The sequence below is a fragment of the Heterocephalus glaber genome, unplaced genomic scaffold (genome assembly GCF_053883595.1).
Source record: "Heterocephalus glaber isolate CG9 unplaced genomic scaffold, H.glaber_assembly_v1.0 deba00001666, whole genome shotgun sequence".
NCBI classification, from domain to species: domain Eukaryota; kingdom Metazoa; phylum Chordata; class Mammalia; order Rodentia; family Bathyergidae; genus Heterocephalus; species Heterocephalus glaber.
Genome location: NW_028258406.1, coordinates 16661678 through 16688195, shown reverse-complemented (window position 1 = coordinate 16688195; position 26518 = coordinate 16661678). Strand labels below are relative to the sequence as shown.

The window sequence follows — 26518 nt, the reverse complement described above, 5'->3', positions numbered from 1 at the left end:
GAAAGAGAGGGAGAGAGTCCAAAAAACGGGTGTTTGTTTTTCAAAGCTTTCCTTAGGCTAATGTGGGAATCACCTTGTAGCTTTGAGAATGCACTAACTTACAATGGGGAAGATGCCCAGAAAGGAAGGGGAAGCCAATCTGAATTAAGATGTTTTGACTTTGATGATGTGGAATGGAAAATCCTATTACAATTAGTTGTATGTGTGGCATGCAGGGGAGGGGTGATAACAGTGAAATGTGTTCAAAATCTTTCCTATTACCTGAAAATAAAGAAACAAAACAAGGTCTGGCTAAAGAAAAGAGAAGAAGAAGAAGAAGAAGAAAGACGAAGAAAGAGAGAAGAAGAAGGAGGAGGAGGAGGAGGAGAAGAAGAAGAAGAAAAAAAAACCAAGAAGAGAGGGAGGAGGACAGAGGAGAAAGGGAGGGAAGGCTTTAGGACTTGATTGTAATTAATAACACCAGGAGACAATCAGTTCATGATGCGCTCAGAGATGTGATCATCCCTAACTTGGCCTTTGAAAGGCAGACCCCTGACAGAAAAGAAGAGCCCAAGCAGGGCCATGGTGTCCCACTAAGGATTACTGACACACCCAGTGTAAGCAATCATTGATGTTTCTCCAACTCAGGAAAGACAGAAAGCACGAGAGCTCACAGGTAACAAGCAGAGGTTCAGGCAGTTAATATATCTATCTTGAATGGCAACCAAAACCAGAAATGTGACAAGACCCAGCAGGATCAGAGTAACACAAAGATGGGAAAAGAATTGGTGTTTGCTTTTGTTATTACTCTATTATAAATATGTGGCGGTATCAATGAATTAGCTCAGGAGCCGTTTTCCTAAATGATGTATCTGCCTAGTGTTTCCACCTTGTTGGCACACTGGAGTCATCTGGAGAGGTTTTAGATGCTGAAGCCTGGGACTCACAGCCAGAAGCTTTAGACACTGAGATTCTTGGGGGTGTCCAGCTGATTCCCACTGTTCTTCAGTAATTACAGCTGAGGAGATGACCTAAGGTATCTCAGCTTTCCCCACCTAACCAAGGCTAAACAGGTGTCACTCTTCTAGGGACAAAGGTGACACACAGGAGGGATCTGGTTTGGATACCAGGACAGTACCTTACCAGGCATCCTAATTTGAGAAACAACATCTTAACCAAACCAGTTAACCATTGTCAGATTCAGTTCTTATCCTAACTTCCTTCTCAGCTATTTCTGCAATCAGAGCACCAAAAATCCAACCTAGAATAGAGTATTAGGTATTTTGTGTTGGCCACAATGATAGAGAATTTGTTTTCTTCATTTAATCCTCACCAGAACATGGTAAATTGGGTACTCCTCTAATTTCCAGTTGTGCCCAGACATGAAGGACCAGTGAGTCTAGGCAACTTGTCTGAAGACAGGAGCTAGTAAGTAATAAAGCCAAGAACTAAACCAAATTAGTATGCCCTAAAGTCCTGCTTTGAACCAAAGCAGCTTCATAGGACTGCAATACAGGAAATATCAGTTGTTCGTATATCTAGTAAAAAGAAAAAACATTAACAGATCCATTTCAGGCACTTGGTTGGTAGGCATTAAAAACATTCACAAACCCATAGTAAGAGTAAGGGACCTCTGACCTCTAATATTTTCTCCAGAAAGAAGAGAACGTGTCATTAGTGTGTTCAACCTCCACCCAGACCAAGCTGGCAACTGTCCTTTCTTGCTGGAAACTCACCCTGGGGTCTATCCCTGCAGTGTGGAGCTAGCTACACCACAGATCCACGAAACCTGCCAGGCAGCAAGCCGGATTCCCAAACCATGCCCTCCCTTGTCCGCTTCTTAATTGAACCATTCACATGAAAGCTGCTCGGCCAGAGATATAACAATAAGTGTTACCACTGCCAAAATAAGCTTTGCAAATCCCTAAAATAAGGTAGCCAAATGAATAAAAATAAGCAGGGTAGGGTAGATCTGGTGTGCAGTCAGCATGATCAGAGAGAAGCTCAGTGCTGTTTTTGTATAAAAAAGGAAAGTGGTGGCTCAAGAGGAACTGAAGGAGGCCCCCACACGCCAGCAACAACATCCTGAGTTTTCAGCCATCGACAGCCATGATGCACACATACTGAAGGACCAGGACAGTTGGAGACCTTGTGTGTGACCTCTTGCTGGTTGGTCAAAAAGGTTCCTCCTGAAGTCAATGCCATGTCCTGTCCCAGCAAGACCAAATGAGACACCTGTTATCATGGACATTTCTGTTGGAACACAGTAAGGCCCCCTTACTCGAGAGAAATACATCCTCAAACACCAGGTGAATGTTGACACTACAGATTGTATTGAACCCTGAATACACTATTTTTTTTCTCCACATACATACCTATGACAGTTTAATTTATAAATAATAAATAGGAAAAGAATAACAAGAATAAATAATAACATAGAACAATTATAATAGACCCCAATGAGACTTTCATGAATGTGGTCTCTAACCAAAAAGTCAAGACAAATATCAGTATTTTTGGATTGCAGTTGATCACGGGTAATTGAAAACACAGCAGGTAACACAGTGGGTAAAGGGGTCTACTAGCATTAGTGCTCATCTGATGTCTCAATAACTGAGTGAAATGTGTGTCCTTTACAGAGAAATGCAAACCCCAGGCCCACCCCCTCCATCTCCCCACCCCCCCTACACAGGGCCTGTTTCCTAATCCTGAAGAGGGCTGTTCTGTGTCTGGCATCTGTACAACGTGGACATTCTCTATCTCTCTTTACCTAGGTCAGCAAAGGTCTCCAGACAAATCTCAGCTAGATCTGTCTGTCCTGAACTTCCTCTCTCTACTCTGCAATGTCATTCACTTCCCCTCACTTCCCACTCCTCTCTCCACAGAGACACTCACCCTCTGCCTGCAGCCTCATGATTCAGCACCCACCCTTGGGGGCACACACTTAGAAAGGTGCTGGAGGAAGAAAATGTGCCTCCTGGCCACAAGACAGGGCCTATGGGTGACTCATCCCCAGTTCTGCACACAAAGCCACTCAGCATTGCCAGGGTTAAATGGGCAGAGAGTCTAGATCTCAGACTACATCTCTAAGAGATCAACACAAAAATCACATCAAACAACAGAGATCTAATAAGCTATTCCTCCATGTGAGCCCTGGGGTCTTTCCTGATCACCTACTTAAAATTTCAATATATCTATCTGAAACTTCCTACTGTTCCCTGGTTCCTCAGCACGTCAATATTTATTTACCAGCACTTACAGTTGTTCATTTTCTTTCTCCTGTTCTGGAATATAAATCACATGGATGCTGGGATCTTTGCATTGTTCGCTGATACTCAGGAAAACCTTAATAAATCCTTGTTGAATGAACTGTATGCCATGTGTTAAGAAAGCAGGTTCATAGATCAGACAGCCTTGAGTTCAAATCCTGGCCCAACCCCCTACTTGGATGAGCTTGGAAATAATAATCTCCCTATGTCTCAGATTCTTTGCCTGTAATATGAAGATAACAGTTTTATTAACCCACTGAGTAATAATATTTAGCTTCATTGAATTATTAAAAAGGTTAACTAAGATAATACATATTAAAACAGCAGGCCAGCACCTAGCAGTGTTAAGCACTCTAGGAATGATCTCTATTAATATGTTAGCTTTTTATGAGGCCCATGAGACACAAAGAAATAAGGTGTGAACTGGCAAAGAGCTTAAAATTTTGCTGGCAAGCACATGAAGCATATTCTACATGCAAAAGCACACTAACTATCCTTTGGTATAATGCCTGAAAAATCCATCAGTCAGTCTGAAGGCTTCCTTCCCTTTCCACTAAATTAGCACTTGACAACTTTCTCTAGCTCCATCCACTGATCAACATATCCCTTCCTTCCCTCATCATAGTGCAGCCATATGTGCTGGACCCATTTGCACCTCATGAATGTGGAGAAGTGAGACAATGCATAGAAAGCATGTTCGCAGTGTCTGGAACTCAACAAAGAATAGTTGAAAAGGAAATATACATAGGTCATGGCTCCTGCTCTAACAATCTCACAGTACAGAGAAGAAGAGAGATGCACAGCTCACAAGTAGAATTGTAGAAAGAGTGAGATACAGGATGGGCACATATTTCTGCATGAATAGGATTCTCAAGGGGGCATAGGGGACCAGTGGCTCCCAGCAGGTACAACACAACTTGAGACTCTGCTGGGGACAAGGCCCCTGTCAATGCGAGCTAAAGGCAGCTAATCAGTGCAGTGGTGGTGCAGGAGAGTGGGGTTCTTGGGGGTGCAAGAGTAAGACTTTTGCTTATATTGCATGATGAAGTATTAGAAATGTACCAAAAACACCTTGATGTGTGATTAAGTTGAGAAGCTGCTAACAGTATCTTACCAGCGGTTCACAGGCAGTCTTTGTATGAAGCAATTAATGAAGACTAATTCCTAGTGACTAAAGGATATCATAAAGTCCACAAGGTAAGCTATTTGAGGAATACAAACAAAGTGATTTCCAAGGATCTTAAGTATCACTGACCTCCTATATGCATGATCTTAACACCACTTTGTTGGAGTAGACTTTCACTCCAGAAGAGTAGGCTCTGTGGACTCTGATTGCAATTTTGCTAGAGTTCTGTTATCATTTTAGGCTTACTATCAAGAATGAAACAACATACTGCTGTGAATAGATGATCACATGAGTACTGAAATTCTCAACCATAAAAAAATGTAAATTTGCTTATAATGTATAATAAAATGACCAAACTAAAACTTTTTCCAGGATATTTACAATCAAATATTCTGTGAAACATTCTATTAAACTTCAATTCGCCATAACCCTTAATTCATTAGACTTGCTTTTATTATATGTTTAAAAAATAGCAAATACTTTAAAAATACCAAATAAGCCAGTCACAGCGGTATGTATCTATAGTTCTATTGCTCTGGAGGTTGAGACAGGAGGATCCCTGAGACCAGGAATTCAAGGCTAGCCCAGGCAAGTGAGACCTCTTCACAAAAGAGAAACAAAAATATTAGGGAAGTTAATACTACCCCTTCAAAGTAAAGCGTGAAGCTTTTACAGTTTACATAGCACATTCACATACACTATTGATTTGGGCCCTATTTAAATAAAAAAGTCTTTTAGGACAAATCAAATACTTTTTAAAGAATATACTGTAAATAATTTCAGGCATGAGATTATGTATAATCTTTCATCATCAAAGATAAAACTATTGACCCCTAAGAGACTTTTTATTTTAAAATGTACACATATTCATACATCTTAAAAAGTTCCAAGAGAAAGAAATGAATCCTCTCTTTTATCTGAAGTAAATTACAGATCCAATATCCCGAAAGCCCATTACTCACATTCCCAACTTTGAGTAATGGGTCATGTTAAATGTACAGTAGAGTGAAGGTGACAACATCATTTTGAAGTAGAAATCACCCAGAACTGAAAATTTATACCACATGGCATTAATTACATAAATAATATTAATCTTAAATGAGATAAAAGTTCAAAAGCTACTCACTGTTCTGTGTCAATTTCAATAATGCTCCTTAAAGAAATCAAAGAAAAACTCATTACCACTAACTTTACCAAAAGTATCTTCAAATAATTACCAGTGATATTTTTAAGTAGATGATTCAGGAAATTTAAAGCAACTGTACTGTATTTAAATTTAATATCCCATAAGAAATTTTAATATAAAATATTTGAAAGATTCATAGCAATTTTCTTGTACACACTGAAAGTAGGATTTTTATCATTTATTTTATATATACATATATATATTCAACACAGCCTAAATTATAGTTTAATTTGTACTTCCATTTTGCAAAGTAGACATTGTTTGGATGAATTTTAAATTCAGTTTTGTTATCACTTGGATGAAATAAGAACTGGACACTTTGAAGGAAGTCTATAGTTTGAAGAGAGGAAAACGGGCAATTATCTATGCTATTCTGCTTTGTAAAGGCTTCTTCTCTATGGTCACTCAACAAAAATTTATTGATGCCTACGAGCCCAGTGAGCTGTGAGTGAGGGATTGAGAGAAGGAGAGAGTGAAGTAGTCAACAGGGAGTGGAAAGTGGTTCCAATAAAGAAATGCAGCATGAGAGCCTGACATCACCAAATGCCCACTTGAGAGAGTGAGTCTACAAATTGCAAGTAAAGTCACTAGGCTGGCCACAGTGCATACAGAGGCCTGACAGCAATGTGTAAACTCACCATGATCTTTTGACTGGCATTAATTTAGGGCTGGGGTGTGGTTCTGTGACAGATGCTTCCCTAGCATACATGAGGCCCTGGGTTCTAATTCCAGTTTCAAAAAAATTACAGATTCAAGATTCATATACATGTTCAATCTTCTATTTGTAGCTCTGATCCCAGGCACATGTCCAACTGGGAAGGGCCAGGAAAAGTCCTCACTTTAAGGCTGCTCAGTAGAAGTCATGAGTGCCGGAAGGAGGCTCACAGAAGCTCTGAGGTGGCTTCCCACCCCAGGAAAAACCACCTGCATATTCACCCACTCACGTGTGCTAACTTTTTGGATGTCTTTTACAAGGCAGACATACCATGCTACATGGTATATATTACAGACACAAGTGAGACTCAATTTATAAGCCCAAGTAACTCACAGTCTGACAGGGGAGCCAGAGAAGTAAACAAAAGATGCACAGTGATCTGACCCACACTTCTTGGCATCGTGTAATGTCAACCCACAGGGTTGAGAAAGGGTTCCAAGAGGCACGGACCTATGGGGCAAGTCTCTGGATAAGGGCCTGGGAACCTGCCAGGGCTGGAAAAGTAATTCATTTTAGCCTAACAGTCCCTGCCACTGATGTCTAGCAGGGGTTCCATGGAGCTTGCAGTTGAAGGCATAGTCTACAAAGATCCAGAAAGAAGGAAGCCTGAAGTAAGGCAAACATGGCTGGTATGGAAAGGAGGAATGAACTGGGAGACATGTGTTAGGTAGAACTGGCAGAGCTTAGTGATCAGTTAAATATGGACCGTGCAGAGAAAGCGCTCAAGACATCTGGGAGTTTCTGGCAGTCTTGTGTGCTACTGGCTCAAAGGAATGGAGGAAAAGATGGTGGCACAAACAAGGCGTGATGAAATTGGTTTCTGACACATTGATTTAAGATATCTATGGGGCAGTCCATTATGTTGACCAGAAGTCCATGAGAAATGTCTTGGTTGAAATGTAGGCTTGGAAGACATGGAGATATAAATGAGGAGTGGCCATGTGCTACATCGCACTGGAAAAATGTGAAAAATGAGAAGAAAATGAGCAAGAAAAGAACCGCCCAACAGCTGCTACTAGGAAGCCAATACCATGCTTTTTCCCATCACGACTTCTCCAAGCAAGAAGGCTTGGCAAGTCCTAGACTTCATACCTCTAGAAGCCACGCACAGTGCTATTTCTATAGCAGCTCTCTGATCCATGTTCATTACTCAAGTAATAATGATGATGTGATACAGAGACCCCGACCAAGTGTGTGTAATTCAGTGTCAAAATTTGTTACATTATCACACATTTTTTAGGAACCAAATATAACTCATGCTTTAGAAATAAAGATTCATTCTGTTATACTTAGGGTCACTATCAATTTCCAAAACAACAAAAAATACTACAGGCTAAACTAAGGCAACTGAGAAGTTAGACTCCTTCCAGAAATACTTCCTTGGACAATTTTTTTTCTTAGCCCAAAAATACAAAACAAAGAGTGAACTGTTGACAAAGTGCCTGATTTTCCAATTTTTAAAGTTCACAGTGAGCTAGGGCAGTGTTGATAAGAAAGGCAATTTTGTGATGTGACTGAATATAGTATACTCCATTGTGGAAACATGAATTTTAAGGCTAGAAATAACTTATTTACTTCAGACAATTTCTAGATCCTTTCATATACATGGAAGCTACTCACTGAACTAAAAAGTAGTAAGATCCCTGATTATAAAATAGAAACCCTTTCAGTTTCTCGGCCTTTTGGCTAAGATCAAGTGTAAACTAGAAACCATTTCATATTATTTACTACAAACTATAATAGAAAGTTTATTGAAATAATTTGAGGATGTATTTAACTATTGTATTTTTTTCAAACACATCATCTCTAAAAGATTTAAATGTAAACAAAATGCTCATTCTCTTTGAGACTTTTTTCCTCATATTTTGATCACGTAATTTACTCATCTAGAATTCAAGAATAACAAATAATTGTTGCTCACATTTTCTTCAAACAAGAGGTTTTCTCAAAAACTCTGAAAAGAAAAGAGGTAATGTTACTGGGATAAATTCAGAAGTCTATTTTCTTTAAAACTATTGTATTATGATTATACCTTGAAGACTACACAGATTTTATCTTTTCATCAATTAATTGCTTTGCAAACAATGTGAAAGCCAAATCTGTTAAAAAATGTTGTTTTCTCCCTGACGTTCAAGCTGTGTATTATTAATCCTATGTTAGAGTGGGCACAAAAATGATGCAAAATTATACAGTGTTTGCAATGAGAATTCTCAAGGTCTTCACCATTAAGTCAGTAATTCCAATAATGACAACCATATGTTCATGTGGGGTATGCATATGGTGCCAAGCTAGCAAATGGGGGCCTGCTAGCACTACAAACCTTACTGCCATATTAGGTACTTTCTGTGTCCTATGTGCAAGTGTTTTCTATGAAACTCATTATAAATCTCAAAACAAATAAAAAACAACAACAGGAGTGTTATATTCTATTTGCAGAAAAGCAATGGACAGACAGAAAAGTAAAATAATTTGACCTCTAAATCACAACTAAGAGGGTAAAAACCTGTGAACATACTTAATACCACTAAACTGCATACTTAAGTAAAAATGGCTAAAATGGTGAATTGCATGTTATGCATGTATATTTTACCATATAAAAATTAAAAATTAAAAATCAATTTTAAAAGAATGAACAGCTACATTTGAACTTGACTTGTTTCTTATGCCAAAATAAATTCAAGCAGATGAAAATTTTAACAGTAAAAAGAAACAAAATTATGAGGGGGTGGAAAAATTGGGATTCAAATGCAAGTAGTCTAGCTTCAGACTCCATGCTACAGACTACTAACAGTCTTCCCCAAATTGTTAATTTATGGTTAAGAACTACCCAAAGTGCTATTATGTAGACCCACCTAATTATCATCAAATTAAGTTTCATAATAACTCAATAGTACCTCATGGCTTTCTGGAAAATATGCAAAAATATGTTTGGCTGCTGAGTACATGGGAGCCAAACCCCAAGACCAAGCTGGAAGCCACTAGCATGCCTAAAAATGTGTGAGCAGTTCCTTCACTGCAAAAAGGCAGTGACTCTCAAGGAGCACAAGACTGAATGCCAAGTCCTCTCAAAAACCTACTTTTGGAGCCTGTAGTTGAGGGAGAAATGTTTGCTATAGAAAGGACGCAGAAAATAATCACACTTGTGTTTTAAGAAACCACATGCATACAGCAGAGAACAAACAAAATTACAGTTCTCCAAAATACCTCAGGGTTGAAAGCTTGCAAAAAGCCTCAAATCTTTCCTGCAGATCTAAAATAGAGTTCAGAGAGAGGAAGGAGGGCCAGAGCCCAGCCTTGAGGGCTCCCTGCGGCCTTTAGACAAACAAATCTTAGATATGGGGAGTATATTTCTCCCTGAAGCCAGATCTAGAGGGTAGTTGGATGGGACCGAAGGAAACCAGAGTCAACCAGATCTCCCCAAAGCCTAAATTAACAATGAAGAGATTATAAATGTCTTACATATATGACTCCACTTCCCACATTTTACCATTTTTCATGTATTAATTGGTGCTTTCTCACTATTGTTCTGGATATCAGCTTAACTGCATTTTACAAAGGAAGGAAAGTCAAAATGTACCTTTCCCCATACATTCAAAATCTCAATACTGAGCTGAATTTCCATGGAACAAACAATGCAGTCCTCTCCCAGTCTCAATTTCTTAATGTACACAAAAGCTTGGAAAAACTGTGAGAGACTGACTGCTTGGACACATTATCATACTATGGACTTCAGAGATGAAGTAAATGTGCCTTGGAGTCTCATATATCAGGGCATGCTAATATAAGAAAGACATAATTTTGAACTCAACTGACCCTGCACTACAAGAAAACATTTTAAGTTTAAATCTAATTCAACATCATTCCTGGATTGGTTTGTTGAGGAAACAAGAATAATAGTCCCAGCCTTCAACAACTTTGAAAGATAGGACCACAAAGAGAATTCCCATTTTTATAACTTAATAATCAACTGTCATTTATAGGAAAGAAGAGAACAATATTGTGCCTCATCTGTCTGCTGTTCCACCTACTGACTATGCCCCAGGTACCCAAATCCTCCGTAAGCTCCAAGACTTTCCATATGCCCATTGTCATCAATTTTCAATGAGCATTCATAGAATGAGTGGCAAGAGTATGGCCAAAAAAAAAGGTAATCAGTTGCCTTGTGGTCCCAAGAATGAGGTCCAATGATTTAGTAATCACTATCCTCACGAGTCCTAAAGAATATCTCTTTATCTTTCCATTGTCCAGAATTCCTCAGAGGCCCACTTCCCTTCATTGCCTTCACTCTTCCATCTCCACTTCCTCCAATCCTGAACGTTCTTTACTCTATTATAATCACCTGGGGGAACCTCAGCTTCATCTGGCTGTAAGAGACATCTTTGCTAACTGGCTTATATAGGGTGGACCATGTGAGAGTTCTCATTCATCTAGCCCTGATACTGTGAGTAGTACTTGTTTGAGCCAATGGCCAAAAAGGGGCTACTCTACTAAATGACTCAGGAAGTGGCCTGGGACACAAATCCCAAACTGTGTTGTTCATTCCTGATTGTATTCCTGCTGCCACTTCTCAGTCTTTCCTGCCCATTCTCATGGACTCATAGAAGCACAGATCATTCCCCCAGCCTACCCAGCAACATCCCTGCAGAGACCTCAATGATGTCTAGGGCTGCACTGGGTGCTGAGGAAGGTCAGAGGGCAGAATCAGAGGCTTAGTCATGAAGGCTGCAGTCCATGGCATGTAGGTAACCTTTGCCAATTGCTCCCCATCACTCCCGAGCCTTTCATGCAGATGGAGCCATTATTCATGCTCATTTTATTTTTGCTTGGTACTCAAGATGACACAAAATATATGAAAAGGATGTTAGAAATGGACTATAAACCCTGAGAAGATCATCAATTTTAACTGGTATTATTTGGGGTTATGTTTGTGGGGGGGGTTGCTGTTCTGTTTGCAGTCCTGAAGACTGAACCCAGGGCCTCAGCACTGAGCTATATCCCTAGCCCTTTAAAAGAAAAAAAATTTAAAAAAAATTTTTTTGAGACAATCTCTAGTTGCTAAATTGTTCAGCCTGGGCAACTCACAATCCTCTTGCCTCAGTCTCCTCGAGGGCTGGCATTACAAGTTTGAACTGCCATCCCTAGAAGTAATATTATTAGTTGGAGGGAGAAAGGTGTCCCCTGCCCTAAAGGATTTTATCTTGGTTTCATGGGGTTGCTGTCCTGATCACTGATCTCACCCCTGGGAATCTCTGCAACTCTGCCGTTGGGCTTTTTCATGTTTCCCACAGCTTACCAGGAACCTGGCATTAGCGTTCTTAGGAAAGTCCCTCTGAGATATCTTTATTTATTTTCTGAAGTTCAGAGAGATTTAGCAGTCCAATGTCAAATTCAGAATAAATAATATATATAAGATAAATTTCAAAGTTTACAAAATGGATATTCCAACAGGTAGCTCAGTGGCCTTCACCAGCAGCAGCAGCAGCAGGGTTATACTCCATCTGTCTTGCTGCAGGACATGTTTCCATAGTGTAGATTAGACTGGTAACAGGCCATGAAGGTGACCCAGTCAGCAGTCACCCTGGTTCATCCATGATTCGTCTCCACATATCACTGGTACCTCGAAGGAACGGCAGCTGAATGTATAGTACACAGCGAAGCCGAACAGAGCAGTCAGAGTGGCAGAGGCATTGCCAGCTCCCCTCCCACACAGAGCCTGTTGGGTCAGCATTGCTGGCCTGGCCTCTGCACCACTTCCCTTTGTGTGAGTCCCACAGACCTTTGTGCATTTTTCTTGTAATCCTCACTCATGTTATGTCCTTTCTTACATCCCCTCTGCAAGGAGCCCCACATTTTTTTTATTAGCATAAACACATTTATTTATTTACTAACAAAGAGATGATCTTGGTTAAAACAACACTCTGAAATAGATGTGATAAAGCTAAGTGACCAAAGTAATGAAAAAAAGTCTGGAGATTAGCTCATTGAACTGAGCTTATTCATTCTTGAAGCTAATTCCTGTCCAAAGTAATGATGGAATATTTATTCAACTTTTTCATAGACCCGAGTACAGGTGATATTGTTCATGCCACACTCCACAACTAACTTCCCATCTTTCAATTTTCTGGTTATTGTGCTTTCCTTCCCGTCCCACTCCTGGTACTGAACGAGTGCGCCATCTGTAAAGTTGCAGACCGTCTGAGTTTTTCGGCCATCAGCTGTAGTTTCTTCAAACTTCTCTCCCAGGTTACAAGCAAATTGTGTTGTCTTCAGAGTACTTTCAGTTTTAACAGTGAGGTGGTTGCCATCACAAGTGATGGCACACAATCTGGCTTAGCCACTGCACCCAGTTTTTGCATAGCTACTACCACTCCTAGCTTCTTCATGTAGTCCTCAAAGCCTTTGCTGTCCACCAGACGCCATCTTCCTACCAGCTGCTGAATGGTGGCCATGGTGGGTGCAGGCAGGCGGGCGGGTACAAGGACTAGAGCAGTTCTTCATGGGCAGCGTGCCTGCCCCACATTTTTTAATAAATTAAAGTCATATTTACCAAAGTGTGTCTATAGATAAGGAGGAATTTAATGTCCTTTGAGTTGTACTGCTTTTATTATGACTTTTATTGTTTTGTTACTGCTCCAGTTGAAAAGTAGCATGGATTTTGAGTGGTTACTCCTAACTCTGGTCATTGTGGATGCATGACTTTGCAGAACCTGAAGTTTTCAGAAATATGCACATTGGGGTTATAGCCGAGAACCATAAATGGGAATACAGGTCATGAAAACTGAGAAAAGCACTAATGTGGATGACTCAAGAATATCACAAGCCTATGAATGAAAAAGAAAGCCTGTTAAGAGGAAATTTTAGCTAGCCCTTTAAAATATGCTGTTCTAAGTGATCAACAACCAAGAACCCTGTCTGGACAGAAAGAGTACTGGCAGGTTCCAGTGGAAAAGGGACTTGGACACAGCATCCTTTTCAATGTTGGCCGTGTGTGTGTGTGTGTGTGTGTGTGTGTGTGTGTATGTCTGTGTGTCTATGTGTCTGGGTTAGGTGGACTAGGGCTGACAGGGAGGATGAGGGAAAGACCAAGAAAATGGTAGGAAAGCAGTGACATAATGAAAAAAAAAAAAGAGCACTGGACAAAGACCCCATCTGTCTCTAGTGAGCTCAAGGACTTGCATAATTTACTTAACTTCTCTGGGCCTTGGTTTTTCTTCCTGCCAAATAAAAAGCTTCATTCATATAAAACTCTATGATACTAACAAGAAGGTTAAAGAAAGACTCATCCTTTCACACCTTAGCTCCTGGGGGTATCGATGACTTGACTTGCATCCATCCTACAATCACAAATACCAGCATACACACAATTGTACAGATACTTAAGGCCAAAATTAGACTGTAAAAATGTGCATATTCTCAAACACTCTCAGACTCTCAACAGAGTTGAACTGAATCTTTCAAAATGGTCTGTGAGAAAAGTATTATTTTTTTTTCTTTCCTTGCAAATGTATCCCTATCAAATCCAAAGCTCTTTCCATTTCATCATGCTGTCTAAGAGATGTTGAAGGTATATGAAAACACCCAACTGTTCCTCAAACATGTGAAAAGAACTCACAGAGAAATACAGGAAAACACTGTCTGGTGTTCATCTCATTTATAATAAAACAGGAAGTCAGAATATTCTGGTTACTTTCATTTTTTTGTTTTTAATTTTGCATAAATTCAAGGATGAGAGATGGTTAATGTAAGAAGACAAAGAAAAGTAAACACGGCTACTTATTTGACATATTAACTTATGTCCTCCTTCTACATGGTCCTTAATTTTAAAAGAGGGCTCTAAAGCTGTCTATGCATCCACAGTCACTAACACTGCAATATAACCACAGGACTGTACTTTAGAAGGAACTATTATTACCACTCATCTCTCTGCACATGAAAAGGGCTAAAATCTACCTAATGAAAATCAAGTCTACTATTACACATTTCACACATAATATGACATTATTGAGGTTCCCAGGCTTAAAATTTAATTGAAAATAAGTTAATCAATACACAATGAAAGTGGTTTCACTTAACAACCCTTAAATTACATAGAACATTACTGCATATAAGATCCACATGTTAAGCACAGTGGATGATATAAAATGATGGAAACTTCCTAAAGTATCACCTTACAAGTTCATGGCCTGTTTCCCAACTGCAATTTAACTCAAGCCATACTTATAAAATGCACAAACTGTGCCAAGTACTATCTAGCGAGTACTTTAAAATAGTGGAGCTCAATTGTGACTACCTTTAGGACGCATGTCATTGGACGACCTCATCTACAGTATGCCAGGCCAGCCCCTTGTTATACCTCAGAAATGAAATCTTCCATCTTGTAGATATAGTTGTCACTAATCCATCATCCATCATTAATGACCTAGTCACAGGAACTAGCTCAGACATTAAACAAGGAAACAATTCAGCCTTAAAAATGGAAGGAAATTCTAACACAAGCTACAACACTAATGAATTTTGTGGACTTTATGCTAATTAAAATAAGCCAATCAAAGACAAATATGGCATGATCCCACTTATACAAGGAACCTGGAACAGGCAAATTCATAGAGAATGAATATTCACCATTCATAGGATGCTAACTGCCAGGGGCTTGGGTAGAAAATAATGTCAGTGTCAGTTTTCTAAGGTGAAAAGAGTTCTGGACATGGATGGTGGGGATGACTGCACAATGGGAATGTGCTTAATGCCACTAGAATTGCAGAAAAGATCAAGGTGGTTTTATGTTATCAGCATGTTGTCACAATTTTTAAAACTTCTTTTAAAAAAATCACCATGTTTCCCACATTCTTTCATACTTTTTCCATCAAGAAATTAAGTTTGTGGACCGCTCTACTCCTCATCCCCAACTTGAACAGGTCTTTGTTATGACCTCAACAAATTCCATGCAGCAAAAGCAACCAGGGGGCTTCTGAGGTGAGGTCGGTTCTGGCAGTTTCTTCTGGAATGCTCACTTCCCGAGCCTGCACCACCACATGAGAAGTCTAGCTACCTGAGGAGAGGTTATGTGGGGAAAACACACTGAAAGAGTTCCTCAGTTCCCCAGCAGTTTCTGCCTCCAGCTGTTGGGACTCTCACAGGTCTCAGACTCAGAACTGTGTGTGAACAAAGAAATCTTTTGCATGAACTCAGCCCCAGCCACTCTCTGACAGTAAGTGGAGAGACTCTAAGCCAGAACTCCTAGCTGAGCCCAGTCAACCGCCACATATATGAACAGAATAAACAATTTGTTATTGTTTACCTTAGTTTAGTCCCCATAACAAACACACCATAGACTGGGTGGCTTAAACAACAAACATTTCTTTCTCACAGTTCTGGAGGCTGGAAGTCCAAGGTCAAGGCACCAGAAGGTCTGGTGAGGACCTGCTTTCTGGTTCACAGACAGCTATCTTTTGGCTATGACCGTATATAATGGAAGGGATTAGCTAGCTATCTGGGGTCTCTTTTAAAAGGGTATGAATCCCATTCATGCAGGCTAGGATTTCAACACACGAATTCTGGGAGGACACATTCACTCTATACCCTAATACTGCTACAGGCTTGTGTTTGGGAGTGATCTCTTCCAAGGCAATAGCTGGGTGGTACTAGCTGGGTGGAACAGCATGTGGATATTACAGAAGTGTAGAGTAGTGCTCCTAATTAAGATTGAGTCAGAGAAGAATGAAACACTTAAAATCAATCGCAGTATGCCAGCTGGGTTAGGGTGTCATTAAGCACCTGGACAAAGGAAAGTACTGGGAACCCAAACAAATAAAATGGCACAGTTACAAATGGGAGTAGGTGGACATGGATAGAAGATGTGCTAAAACAGAGATAATGGCTGAACACAAGGCTGAAGAGACTGTCTGGGGCCACTGTGAGTATAGTCCAGAGGTGGTAGGCTACTGAAGGGCGGTATGTGAAAAAGGAACAGGAAGAATTGCAGTGACAGAAAGATAACTGATCATAATGAATTTGCTTAACATGAAATTGAGCTCCACAAGTAAATTCTATCATAATGATTCAAATGTATCTTTAAAAAGTAGTTAACATATTTAGAGCTGGGAGATTATGGCATCATAGTATTAATTACGTCTTTTTCATCTTACCTAAAACAAACTGCATCACCAACATAAACAGTTGAATTTTAACACTGCAAGGAATCACATACCCACCACACCTGTCCAATCTTCCACCTATCCAAGGACCTTCTCCCAGTGGAACCTCTCCCATGCCACACTGACTTCCTGCAAGACTTTTCACCTCTGCATCCCCTAAGATCCTCAGCAAACTCAAACTACCACTTTAAGAGGCACTGATGTCCTCTCACCAAGGAAAATTCAAAGAGCATTCCACTGAAAATGGAGAACGATCAGCTGCAACAGTATCTTAAAGAGCAGGGCAGGCTCAGGAAATGGGAGAGGCCATTGAACTGCTAAAGCATTGCCATCCTGACACTAAGTTAAAGGGACCTGGCTGGTTCTCAAAGTGTTTTCCTTTACAGTTCCTGGAACATCTCCATTCTCCAACCCTAGGCCAGTCAACTCAACACCGGAGAACAAGATCAATGAGGACGGCCTTGTTATTTTGTCCACAAACCTTACGATCTTTTATCAATTTAGTCTTGCAGAAAATTAATTGCAAGTTAAAAACAGAGACAGGGTTGCATAAATTTTGATTCAAGATCCAAGAAAAGTGGGTGGGGCCGTAGTGGTGGAAAGAATAATCAAATTAGCAGAGTCACTAATGGAAGACGACAGGCTAAAACACATCCCTGGAGGAAAAGGCTGACTTGAACAACAACAAAAAACTTCCAAGGATGAGTATTTTTTTTATATAAAGGAAGCTAGAGATTGGACACAGAGTTACTGTCTACTGAAGAGCTCTAATTTTACACACATTTTATTTAAGACTCTTAAACTAATCACGTTTGGGGCATTCCTCATCCTACAAAAATCTGCCTGCTCACTACTGCTATCCTTAAATATTAAGGATAAAGTATTTGCCTTCCTCTACCACTAACACTTTTGTACCAGAGCTCCTACTCAGTCTGTACATTCTAATAACCACAAGCATTATCTTTCTCCAAGACTGTGCATTATTATTATCACTAATAAGTAATTATTCCCAAGATGAAACAAGATTGCATTAAACACACCAGATGATAGATTCCCAGCTCACACGCAATGTGCAGCCTCCTACCAGCTGCTCTCAGTGGAAGCATAATGTAAAGCTCAGTCTGAAACCACTTGGCCAATTACAGTGATGCAAATGACAGACCAGCATCTTTTAACTACACTAAAAGCTTACAGCCCTGCTTACTCTGGGACACGTGCCAGTGGGATCAGCTATTACACCGTGGGTCTCCCTCCAAGTGCTGTTCTCCGCAAAGGCTTCAGCTCACTGAGCGCTACAACACAACAAAGCCGCTGTCCTGAAACTAATAAGGGCAACAGCTTAGAGAAGCAGTAGCAACAGTAACGAGTTCTCCACAGAAATGCCGGCTTCTCCATGGTGTTCGTAAATGTTGTTGGAATATTTTGCAGGACGTCAAGTTGTCTAAGGAAGTGATTTTCTTAGCATAAATTAATTTCAGTAAATGCACTGGCACAAAAAAAATTTACAGAGAAACCTAGTTAGACTAAGAATTTCTATTTCTCAGTGTACAGGTTCTCTGGCTCATGAACAGTTCCCCTTGGGTTTATGTGAGTGGTACTTGCCCTACTACACTTTCTAGGGTTATATTTCCATGGTGGCAGGAAAACAGTGAGGAAGCTTCAAAGATACTGGAAATACAACCCACTTACAAGGGTTCTGCAAGTTGACACCTGCTGCTAGAGCCAGTGTCAGGATTTGTGCTGATTTTTAATGAGCTTCCCCAGGCAATCCTCTTGTAGATGTTTTCCTGCTAGCAAATATGCAAATCACACCCACCCAAGCTGAAGTGAATTCAAATCTATTTAATAGCCAAGATGGTACAGCAGTAGATTATGTCTTATGTCCTTTGTTAGGCTCCAGTGCCACTGATGAGGTTAATGGTATACCCCATTAACCAGGCAGGTGGTTGGTCAACTGGAGTTAAATCAACACAGAAATCAGAGTACCCTGCTTGGGAAAAGCCATAGAGAAATGAATGTACTTATTTGGATTTCAGTTTTTTAAAGTTCTTTGTTACACAAAAGTTTCATTACAGGGCTTCTTTAAATAGCAACTTCTATTAGCACATTCCATTTAACTCAAGTTACCCAGGACTCATTTACACACAACCTTGCATAAACATTTATATTACATAAGGGAGAATAATGTACTGTTTGTTTTACATTTGGAGACCCATGTCTGGAATACAGACATAATTAGCCTGTATCTTATTAATATTTTAAATTCTTCTGGCGTCTTAAGAGTATAGAGAAAGGACTAGATAAACGTCTGCAGGATCAAGAAATGGAAGAACAAGTCTCAAGCCAACATCCTCACCCACCTGGTTTTATCACCATATAGTGTACAAAAATATTGATTTAAAATATTATCCTTACTGATTACCAAGTGTTTGCCAACTCTCTATATCCCCTTAATACACTGGGCTTCATACAATTTTATAATATCAAGTGTTACAATGCCACATTTATTCAATTGAAAATTGAAAATATACCTTTTTTTGGAGAAACCTAGTTAGAGCAAGGGAACACAATTCAGAGATCCTCTCTGGCTCCCCTCTGTGGCTTACTAAAACTTTGTCAAAGTTTTCTAACCGATCCCTTCTCTAATGCCACTAGGATTCCCTTGTTAATATGCATATGCAAGCCTGTCACCCCCTGGCTCAGTGACTTTGGTGTATTTTCTACTGCCCCAGACCAAAGTCTTAACTAGATTCACTGACATTCAAGTACCCTATACTCCAAATTGAGCTCAGATGAGTTAGCTGCACCCCTGTTGATTGGACTAAACTGCCTGGCATTCCTACATTGTGCTAGACTCTCAAGGAAAAGCACAGAGCTGGCCATCCAACTGCAGAGCACGTGGGAAAGATGAACAGATGCACAAAGTGCACTGTGGTGCCTGCAGCACATCTCTCACGGGTAGGCAAACATCATTTTACAAGCAGAGAAATACCTGATTCAATGTATTCATTTACACAATACTATGACTCACATCAGAGTGGAAGAGGTGGACAATAAAAAGACTATGTACCTGCAAAATGGGCTCATACACATCCCTATTTTAGAACCCCAAATTGTCCTGGCTGCTAAAGGACAAAATATGAAGGACAGGGTCTCTTAGGAGCAGAGGTATTTTGAGCTAGGCAAGATTCCTGAGACCTATCCTTGTTCAAGGAGCCAAAGAGGGCCACAAAACCTACAACACAGAGCAAACTCAATGAATTAGATTACATCTCTGGTGCAAGCCAAGAAAGGTAATGATTATTCCCCTGTAACCTTTCAGCATATATTACAAAGCAGTTAATTGTTTCTGGTTAATTATTTACTGCATGTCTCTGTGAAATGGAAAAAAATAAAAAGTGCTTAATTTGGGTTAAATGATAAGCACAGAAATGTCTAACTCCAAAGGCAAAAGTTATCCATAAAAAAATAAGGTAAACAGCAAGTTCCTGTTGACTTCAGCTACAGAATTCATCAGTGCTTCTGGAAAACATGGTAGATAAAAGGTCCTTTCACCACTGCAAGGCTCCCTCTTCTGATTACCTAACTGAATTTTTGAGATGATTAAAACTTGTTCTCCTTTGACCTAGATACCTGTTTCTAGTGGAGAAAACTACAGATTTTACTCTATAATTTTCATTTTTTCCTGAGAAAATAAACATAAATGCATACACCAAAAAACTACACATGGAATAGCATCACTAATGTAAAAAGAAAACAATTTTCATTTGGTATATAGAAGGATATGCAAGAAAACTGGTAAGACCGAGCAGGTGGCTAGTGAGAGATGAAGTGGGAAGCTGGGATAAACCTGGGAAGGACTTTGTACTCTGTACCTTATCAAACTTGTCAAATCTGGAAACATGTTAATGTATTACTGAGTCAAAATATTTTAAGAACCAAATATGAGTACTATGATTACATTATCTCCATCCATAATTTATACTAGTTCTGAACCATAAGGAAATTAAATATTCTTTCCCGTAAACATGTATTTAACAACCAGCATTGAGGAAAACAAAACTTACAATGCAATCCACCACATTTTAGAAAATGTGTTACTGGCAATAACACAAGCATTGAACATGTGGGTGTAGAATTGAGGAAATGCTTCGACATAAGAGTCTATTTTGGCCAAATTTCTGAACTAGCTGCAAGGTTCACAATTTACTCCATCTTCCAAAGAACAGTAGTAAAAGTCATGCAAATCCAAAGCCTCTTTATCCAATTGTTCATTTGCCTTTCCTTTGACTTTTAGCGCCAAGCTTTGTATGTGATTTCTAAAAATGAAATTGCCCTAAGAATAACTTCTATAGGTGCTGAAGTATATTCTCCACATAAACACAAGACTATAAAACCCAGGCTTTCACTTTGAGCCTGTTCTGAATAATTCAATCCTTAACCGATTTCCTGGAAATACTTGGTGCTCCTTCAAAGTCATTTTCTTGGGCTGGTGATTTAGCTCAGTGGTTTTGCCGCCTGCTGCACAAGCACAAGGACCCGAGTTCGATCCCCGGAACAAAAAAAAAAAAAAAAAAAAAAAATTTCTTAAACTAAAGTGACAAAAAAACTAAGAACTTGATAAATTAAGCTAAAGATCTCAAGAATCTGGCAAAATTCTTCTAAAAATATTTGTAAACCCTGAAGCACCATCCTTATAATAGTATTTCAAGCAAGGGAAATTTCACCTAAGGGAAATTCCTCTCCTTTTCACAAGACAGCCTACACCAGGAACACACAACAGAGAGACAGATACAGAGGCAGTAAGGTTATAAGCAAGTAGTAACACAATTCAACTTTGAGCTTCCTCCTGAGCTAAAATAAAAAAAGGAAAATGCAACTGAGTAGAAAATTCACTGCTATAAGAGAAAAAAATGTGAAGTTCCGCAGAGAACACCAAGGATGTAATTTTACAGTTTCACTTCATGTTAAACTTGGGGCTTAAAGAAATGCTCATGAGGGTCCAGTGTTCTCACCATCTCCACAAGTGAATGCAAAAAAGGCAGAAGGTTCAGTATTTATAACTTTCTTTTCTTTGCAACCACCAATGAGGGGAAAATACAACAACTAAATTCAATGCAGACAACACAGAAGAACAATTTTCCATACATTTAGTTTCAGTTAACACTGCTTCAGTTAACACTACCGTAGTTATCACTTTGTGTATATGAACACATGCATGCATGGCTTATGTAACAAAGAAGAAGCATCCTCCCTCACAGGATGCCATTTCTTAAAGACAGGAGCTGTGTCTTAATTTATCTTTGTGTTCAAGTTATCTAGTATTATTATCAGGTGCCAGCAGGTTCTCAAAACTATCTGTTGAATAAATGAATGGATGAACAAAAGCAAAAAGAGGCAATGACACTCAATCATGAGAAAAATATTCTTGGACCTCTCTTGGATGAGAGCTTTTATTGTCCTTCAGGAACTTTGCTAGAAAACTCTAAGGAGAATCTGTGTAAATAAATCTAAGAATATTTAACTGCCACAGATAAAAAGCCTAAGTTGTGTCTTATAAGAACGATTAGATAAGGACCAGTGACATCCAAATTCCCCCTACACCACAAGAAAATGGCAAGACCTCTGGGGACCTGAGGCTGAGACTGGCCTGTAAGACCCTTGCTCTGGCTACTCAGCAGCTTCTCTCTGCCTTCCCAGGCAACAAACAGGACCTACAGCTGGGGATCCCTAATGATCTCCAACTTCAGATGTTCAGGCTCCAGCTCACAAAAACAGTGTTGAAAGGGACCACCCAGATTAGGCAATATTCTTATTTTAGAAAAGGAAGACAGGAAGCAGAGACAAACGCAGTGACTTGCCCACACAGCTGACTGGTTCAGGATGAGAACAAAGTTCTATAGGCTCCTGAGCCAGGGTTGTGTCCAACTCACCACACTCCTCTGCCTGAAATGAAGGGCTGACTCCCCACCCATCCCCCTCCAAAACCTCCAAGTACAAACCACAGGAAACACCTCCCCCAAAAGATGCCTCAGACCACTGGAGAGCTCTCAGGGCCACACTGAGGCCTGCCACTTCTGAGCACTGTGTCATGGTCCCCTCAGAGTCACACAGAAAAAGAACTTCAGATCAGTCACAGGAGAAACGAGAGGACTATCTGGGGCATGTTTTAAAAAACACACGATGGTTCACTCCTGTTCTGTGGTGGGTTTTTTGTGAAGTGCTGGGAAGTGAGCCTAGGGTTTCACACATGCTAGGCAAGTGTTCTATTATCGAGCGACAACCCCAGGCCTCACTCCAGCTTTTCAACACAACAATACTCAAAATTCTTGGGAAGAATCTGGAAGTAACTAACTGAAGACATCGCACTGTAACTTCCACTTTTAGAAACTGACTAAATAATAGATATTTTCCAGCCTCCACTGCCATGAAGAACCTGTACATCACTTAAGAACCTGTCCCTCATTGTACTGTGATTTCCACAGGTCAGGCTTTTATATCCAACCACTGGGCTTTGGGTCAGAGGAAAAGTCAGGTGTCAGTTGATAGTTGTGTTTCAACTTATTTTGATAGCAAAGAAATTATTTTTACGGTGCCATAACATAAAACCTAGTTTATAGGGTTCCATTTCTGTTTTTTGCATTTGCTTTCAAGTTTTATTTTAGAAGTTGGTATTATTCCCGGGTACACTCATCTGAAAAAAAGAAAGCACTGACACAGAACACAGGGTCTTGCATCATTCCAATTCACTGAATAAAGCCTTTCCTTATCTGTAAAACTGAAACCCACTTCAGGATATTTTTCTTTTCCAGAAACAAATTCCTCTGCCCAAGGCATTACTGCATCACAATTCTGAAGTCCCTGTTTACATTTCCAAGAAACAATGTTTAATTACTCCAAAAACAATGTAAAAAAGCTACTCAAACTGTTAAAAAATCATAGCTAGGAGAGTTGCTTTACACAGGAGGTAAAGAGAAAAGAAAGGCAGAAAAGGGACAATGGTCTCTCCACATCTGGAGGCTTCTCTTTGCCGGCACTCAAAGGCTGCCTGGAAACATTTTCCATGAAACCCTTAGTAGTGATAATTTATTTGTAAGATCATCCACACAGAATACCATAGTTGGGCATGTCTGTACATGGTAGAAATACTTGGGAGACAATACAATTGAAAAATACCCAGTATTTGTGCTTAAAAGCCTTTTAGAGATAGAAATGCAAATCACTCTAATTTGATCATTATACATTATATTTGTGTACTGAATTATCAAGCTGTACCCTATAAATATATACAATTTTGTGCTAATTAAAAGTTTTTAAATCATTTAAAAATAAAGTCCCTTGGAAAGCAGGACCACAGAAGCAGGTCTCAAAACATCACTACAGTGAAGATGTTGATGAGGAAATAGAAGAGAGTTCAAAGCTGAGTTTTAAAAAATCAAAAATTACAATGATTGCATCCTATGAAACTTAGCCATGGAAGAATTTATTAAGAATATGTCTATAATCCCAGCTACTACTGAGGTTCAAACGTTCAACCTGGTAACTTGGCATGATCTTGTCTCAAGATAAAGAAGAGCTAGGGATGTGTAGTTCAGTGGTCCCTGCATTCAATCCCCAATACCCGCCTCCCCCAACAAAAAAAGAACAAGAACTCAATTGTCACTAGCAAAAACTGATTAGTGAATCTACCAGTGTGAACAAGAAACCAGAGATAACCCTAAAAACAACAGCACCCTCACAATAAAATTTATAAGGTGTGGCCACAGCATGAGGTCAAAGTCCAGATGCCCAAATGTCAGATAGTAATTCTGAAATGGTTTCCTACTTCACAGTACAACTCCAAAAGTTTCCTATTTTATTTTACGATACAACTCCAAAGGTTTTTCTGAGTCATTGCTGTCTCTTCCAGGGACAAAATGTTTTGATATTGTACAGTGATATACAATACAGTAAGTTCTTCTTACATCATTATTCATCTTAAATGTCTATTAATACCTGTGATCTGAGTCTAGCAATCCCTGACAAAGGGAGTTACCACTATAATAATATACAAGGGAGTATATATTATTCATTTTCAAATGAAAAACAAAGAAAAATGTCAACCAGAAAATACGATTCAAGATTCTAAACATGAGTGGGAAATAGCATCTAACAGTAGAGATCAGATTTCATTAAGACTTTCTTTTTCAATATTTTATTTATTGTGCATTCTCTTTTCTCTAAGAATACTTTGAGTTGTTTCATCTTTTATGAATTCAACATGTTTTTTTCTATTTTTTCCTTATGTGGATTTGTTTGGCAGTTTTAGTTTTGATTCTATTCATTCATCATTGTTAAGCTCTTTTCATTTTCTTTCTTCTAATTTTATCTCCCTGGAATCAGGCAAAAAGCCCCCAGAATTTGGTGATGGCTAACTATCACAATACACTGCCTCAAAAGGTATAATTGGGAGAGCTGGGGAAACAGGCAGACATAGTTAAATGGTAGTTTGACTATGTAGTTCTCTTGGATAAGTAAGTCCTGTGGTCTAACATACAGCATGAGGACTATAGTTAATGATATTGTATTGCATACTAAAAATTTGCTGAGAGAATTGATTTTAGGTACTCTTTCCACAAAAGAAAGAAGAAAAGGAGAGATAACTATATTAAATAGTGGATGTTAATTTACTTGACTGCAGTAGTCACTTCATAATTATATGTATATAGAAACATCATGTTGTATATCAATATATAGAATTAGAAAATAAGGGAAGGGGTGCCTAAGAGACATTATAAAGCCAGTTCCAAGAGATTAAAAGCACATACAACCTGGCTAGGAAAGTGGAAGTGGAAAGAGTTGATGAAGGAATAAAGTCTTAACATTTTTAATGCTGAAAAAAAAAAAAGTCCAAAGCAAAAGCCTGAAAATAGGTAGAAATTTAGAAGACACTGAGGAATCCAACCTGGATGATAAATTTTGTGATCACTCTACTTATGTCATATCTATTCAAGTAGTTTCATACAATCTATAGAGAACTAATTTCAAGATGACTTAAGGCAGGTCCTCCACCACAGCAATTAATCAGAATCTCCACAAGTAGGGCCCAGACATCTCTACTATAAAGCTGCCACATTGATTCCAATGCACACCCAGGTCAAGAAATCACAGCTCTGGTCAATCAGGCATCAGCACTCAGGTCCTAAACTGTGTACCTAAAGCAAGTGGAAAGCAGAAGAGGCCTGAATGAAGCTGAGAGTTCTTTCAGGAGAAAGGGGAGGAGAAGCAGGCATTGAGAGCGGATGAGGAAGGGAGCAGATAGTATGAGTAAAATTTTAAAGAGATTTATAAGGTTTTTTTCAAAAGAAAACTGAAACTTGGTAACCTTTATTATGGTTATCTGAAATAATGTACAAATTACAAGCTTCTGCAGGTTCCAATTGGCTGTCAACCAATTACATTATCCATTAATATACCCATATGCACAGGTACTGAACCAGAAACAGTTACAGTCAATTATTCCAGTCTATGATATTAATAGGCCAAATAAAAGTGTTTTCATTAAGTTTCAGTTCTTAATTGACTAAATGCATAAACAATATATGCAACCTTGAAGATGAGTAAGGAAAACAGCTTGATACTCTTTTGATCCCCGATACCAAAAAAAAAATGATACTCTAATATTTTAGATATCTGTTTATCTAGAAAACATGAATAGAGTGTAGAATTTTCTTTTTTCATGATCTTGTTTTGAAAACACAACAATAAATCCACTTAAAAGGAGCAGCCCTAGCATGCTAACTATCCACTGCCCCTCAGAAAATGCAAAGGTGAAAAAAGCACGGTTCTCTGAGTAGTCACTGGCTCCACACCAAGAAGGGTACTTCATATCAACACACACCAGCCCATCTCTCCAAAGTGGGAGTCTCAACAAGACTCTGAGCTCTTCTTAAGAATTTACATTTGGAGCCCAAATCTACCAGATAAGATGCTAAAGCATGATGGCATGTTACGTGACTTCTTGCTTACACACATTTAAAACTATGAGAAAGACCTACTGATAATTATTCTACTCTTTAATATGTTCATCTTTACAACTGTGTAGAGTAT

The 26518-nt window shown here is 39.2% G+C and overlaps 1 protein-coding gene and 1 pseudogene across 6 annotated transcripts in view; both read right to left on the bottom strand.

The window, feature by feature from the left end:
* The window catches only part of Lrch1 (leucine rich repeats and calponin homology domain containing 1), a 193645-nt gene that overhangs the window by 100934 nt on the left and 66193 nt on the right, over positions 1-26518 (bottom strand). The window lies entirely within an intron of this gene.
* LOC101709590 (fatty acid-binding protein 5 pseudogene) overlaps positions 12125-26518 on the bottom strand; it is a 28083-nt pseudogene continuing 13689 nt past the window's right edge. Inside the window, exon 1 of the transcript XR_015445890.1 lies at positions 12125-26518. This exon is cut by the window's right edge and continues 13689 nt beyond it. The product of XR_015445890.1 is annotated as a fatty acid-binding protein 5 pseudogene (transcript).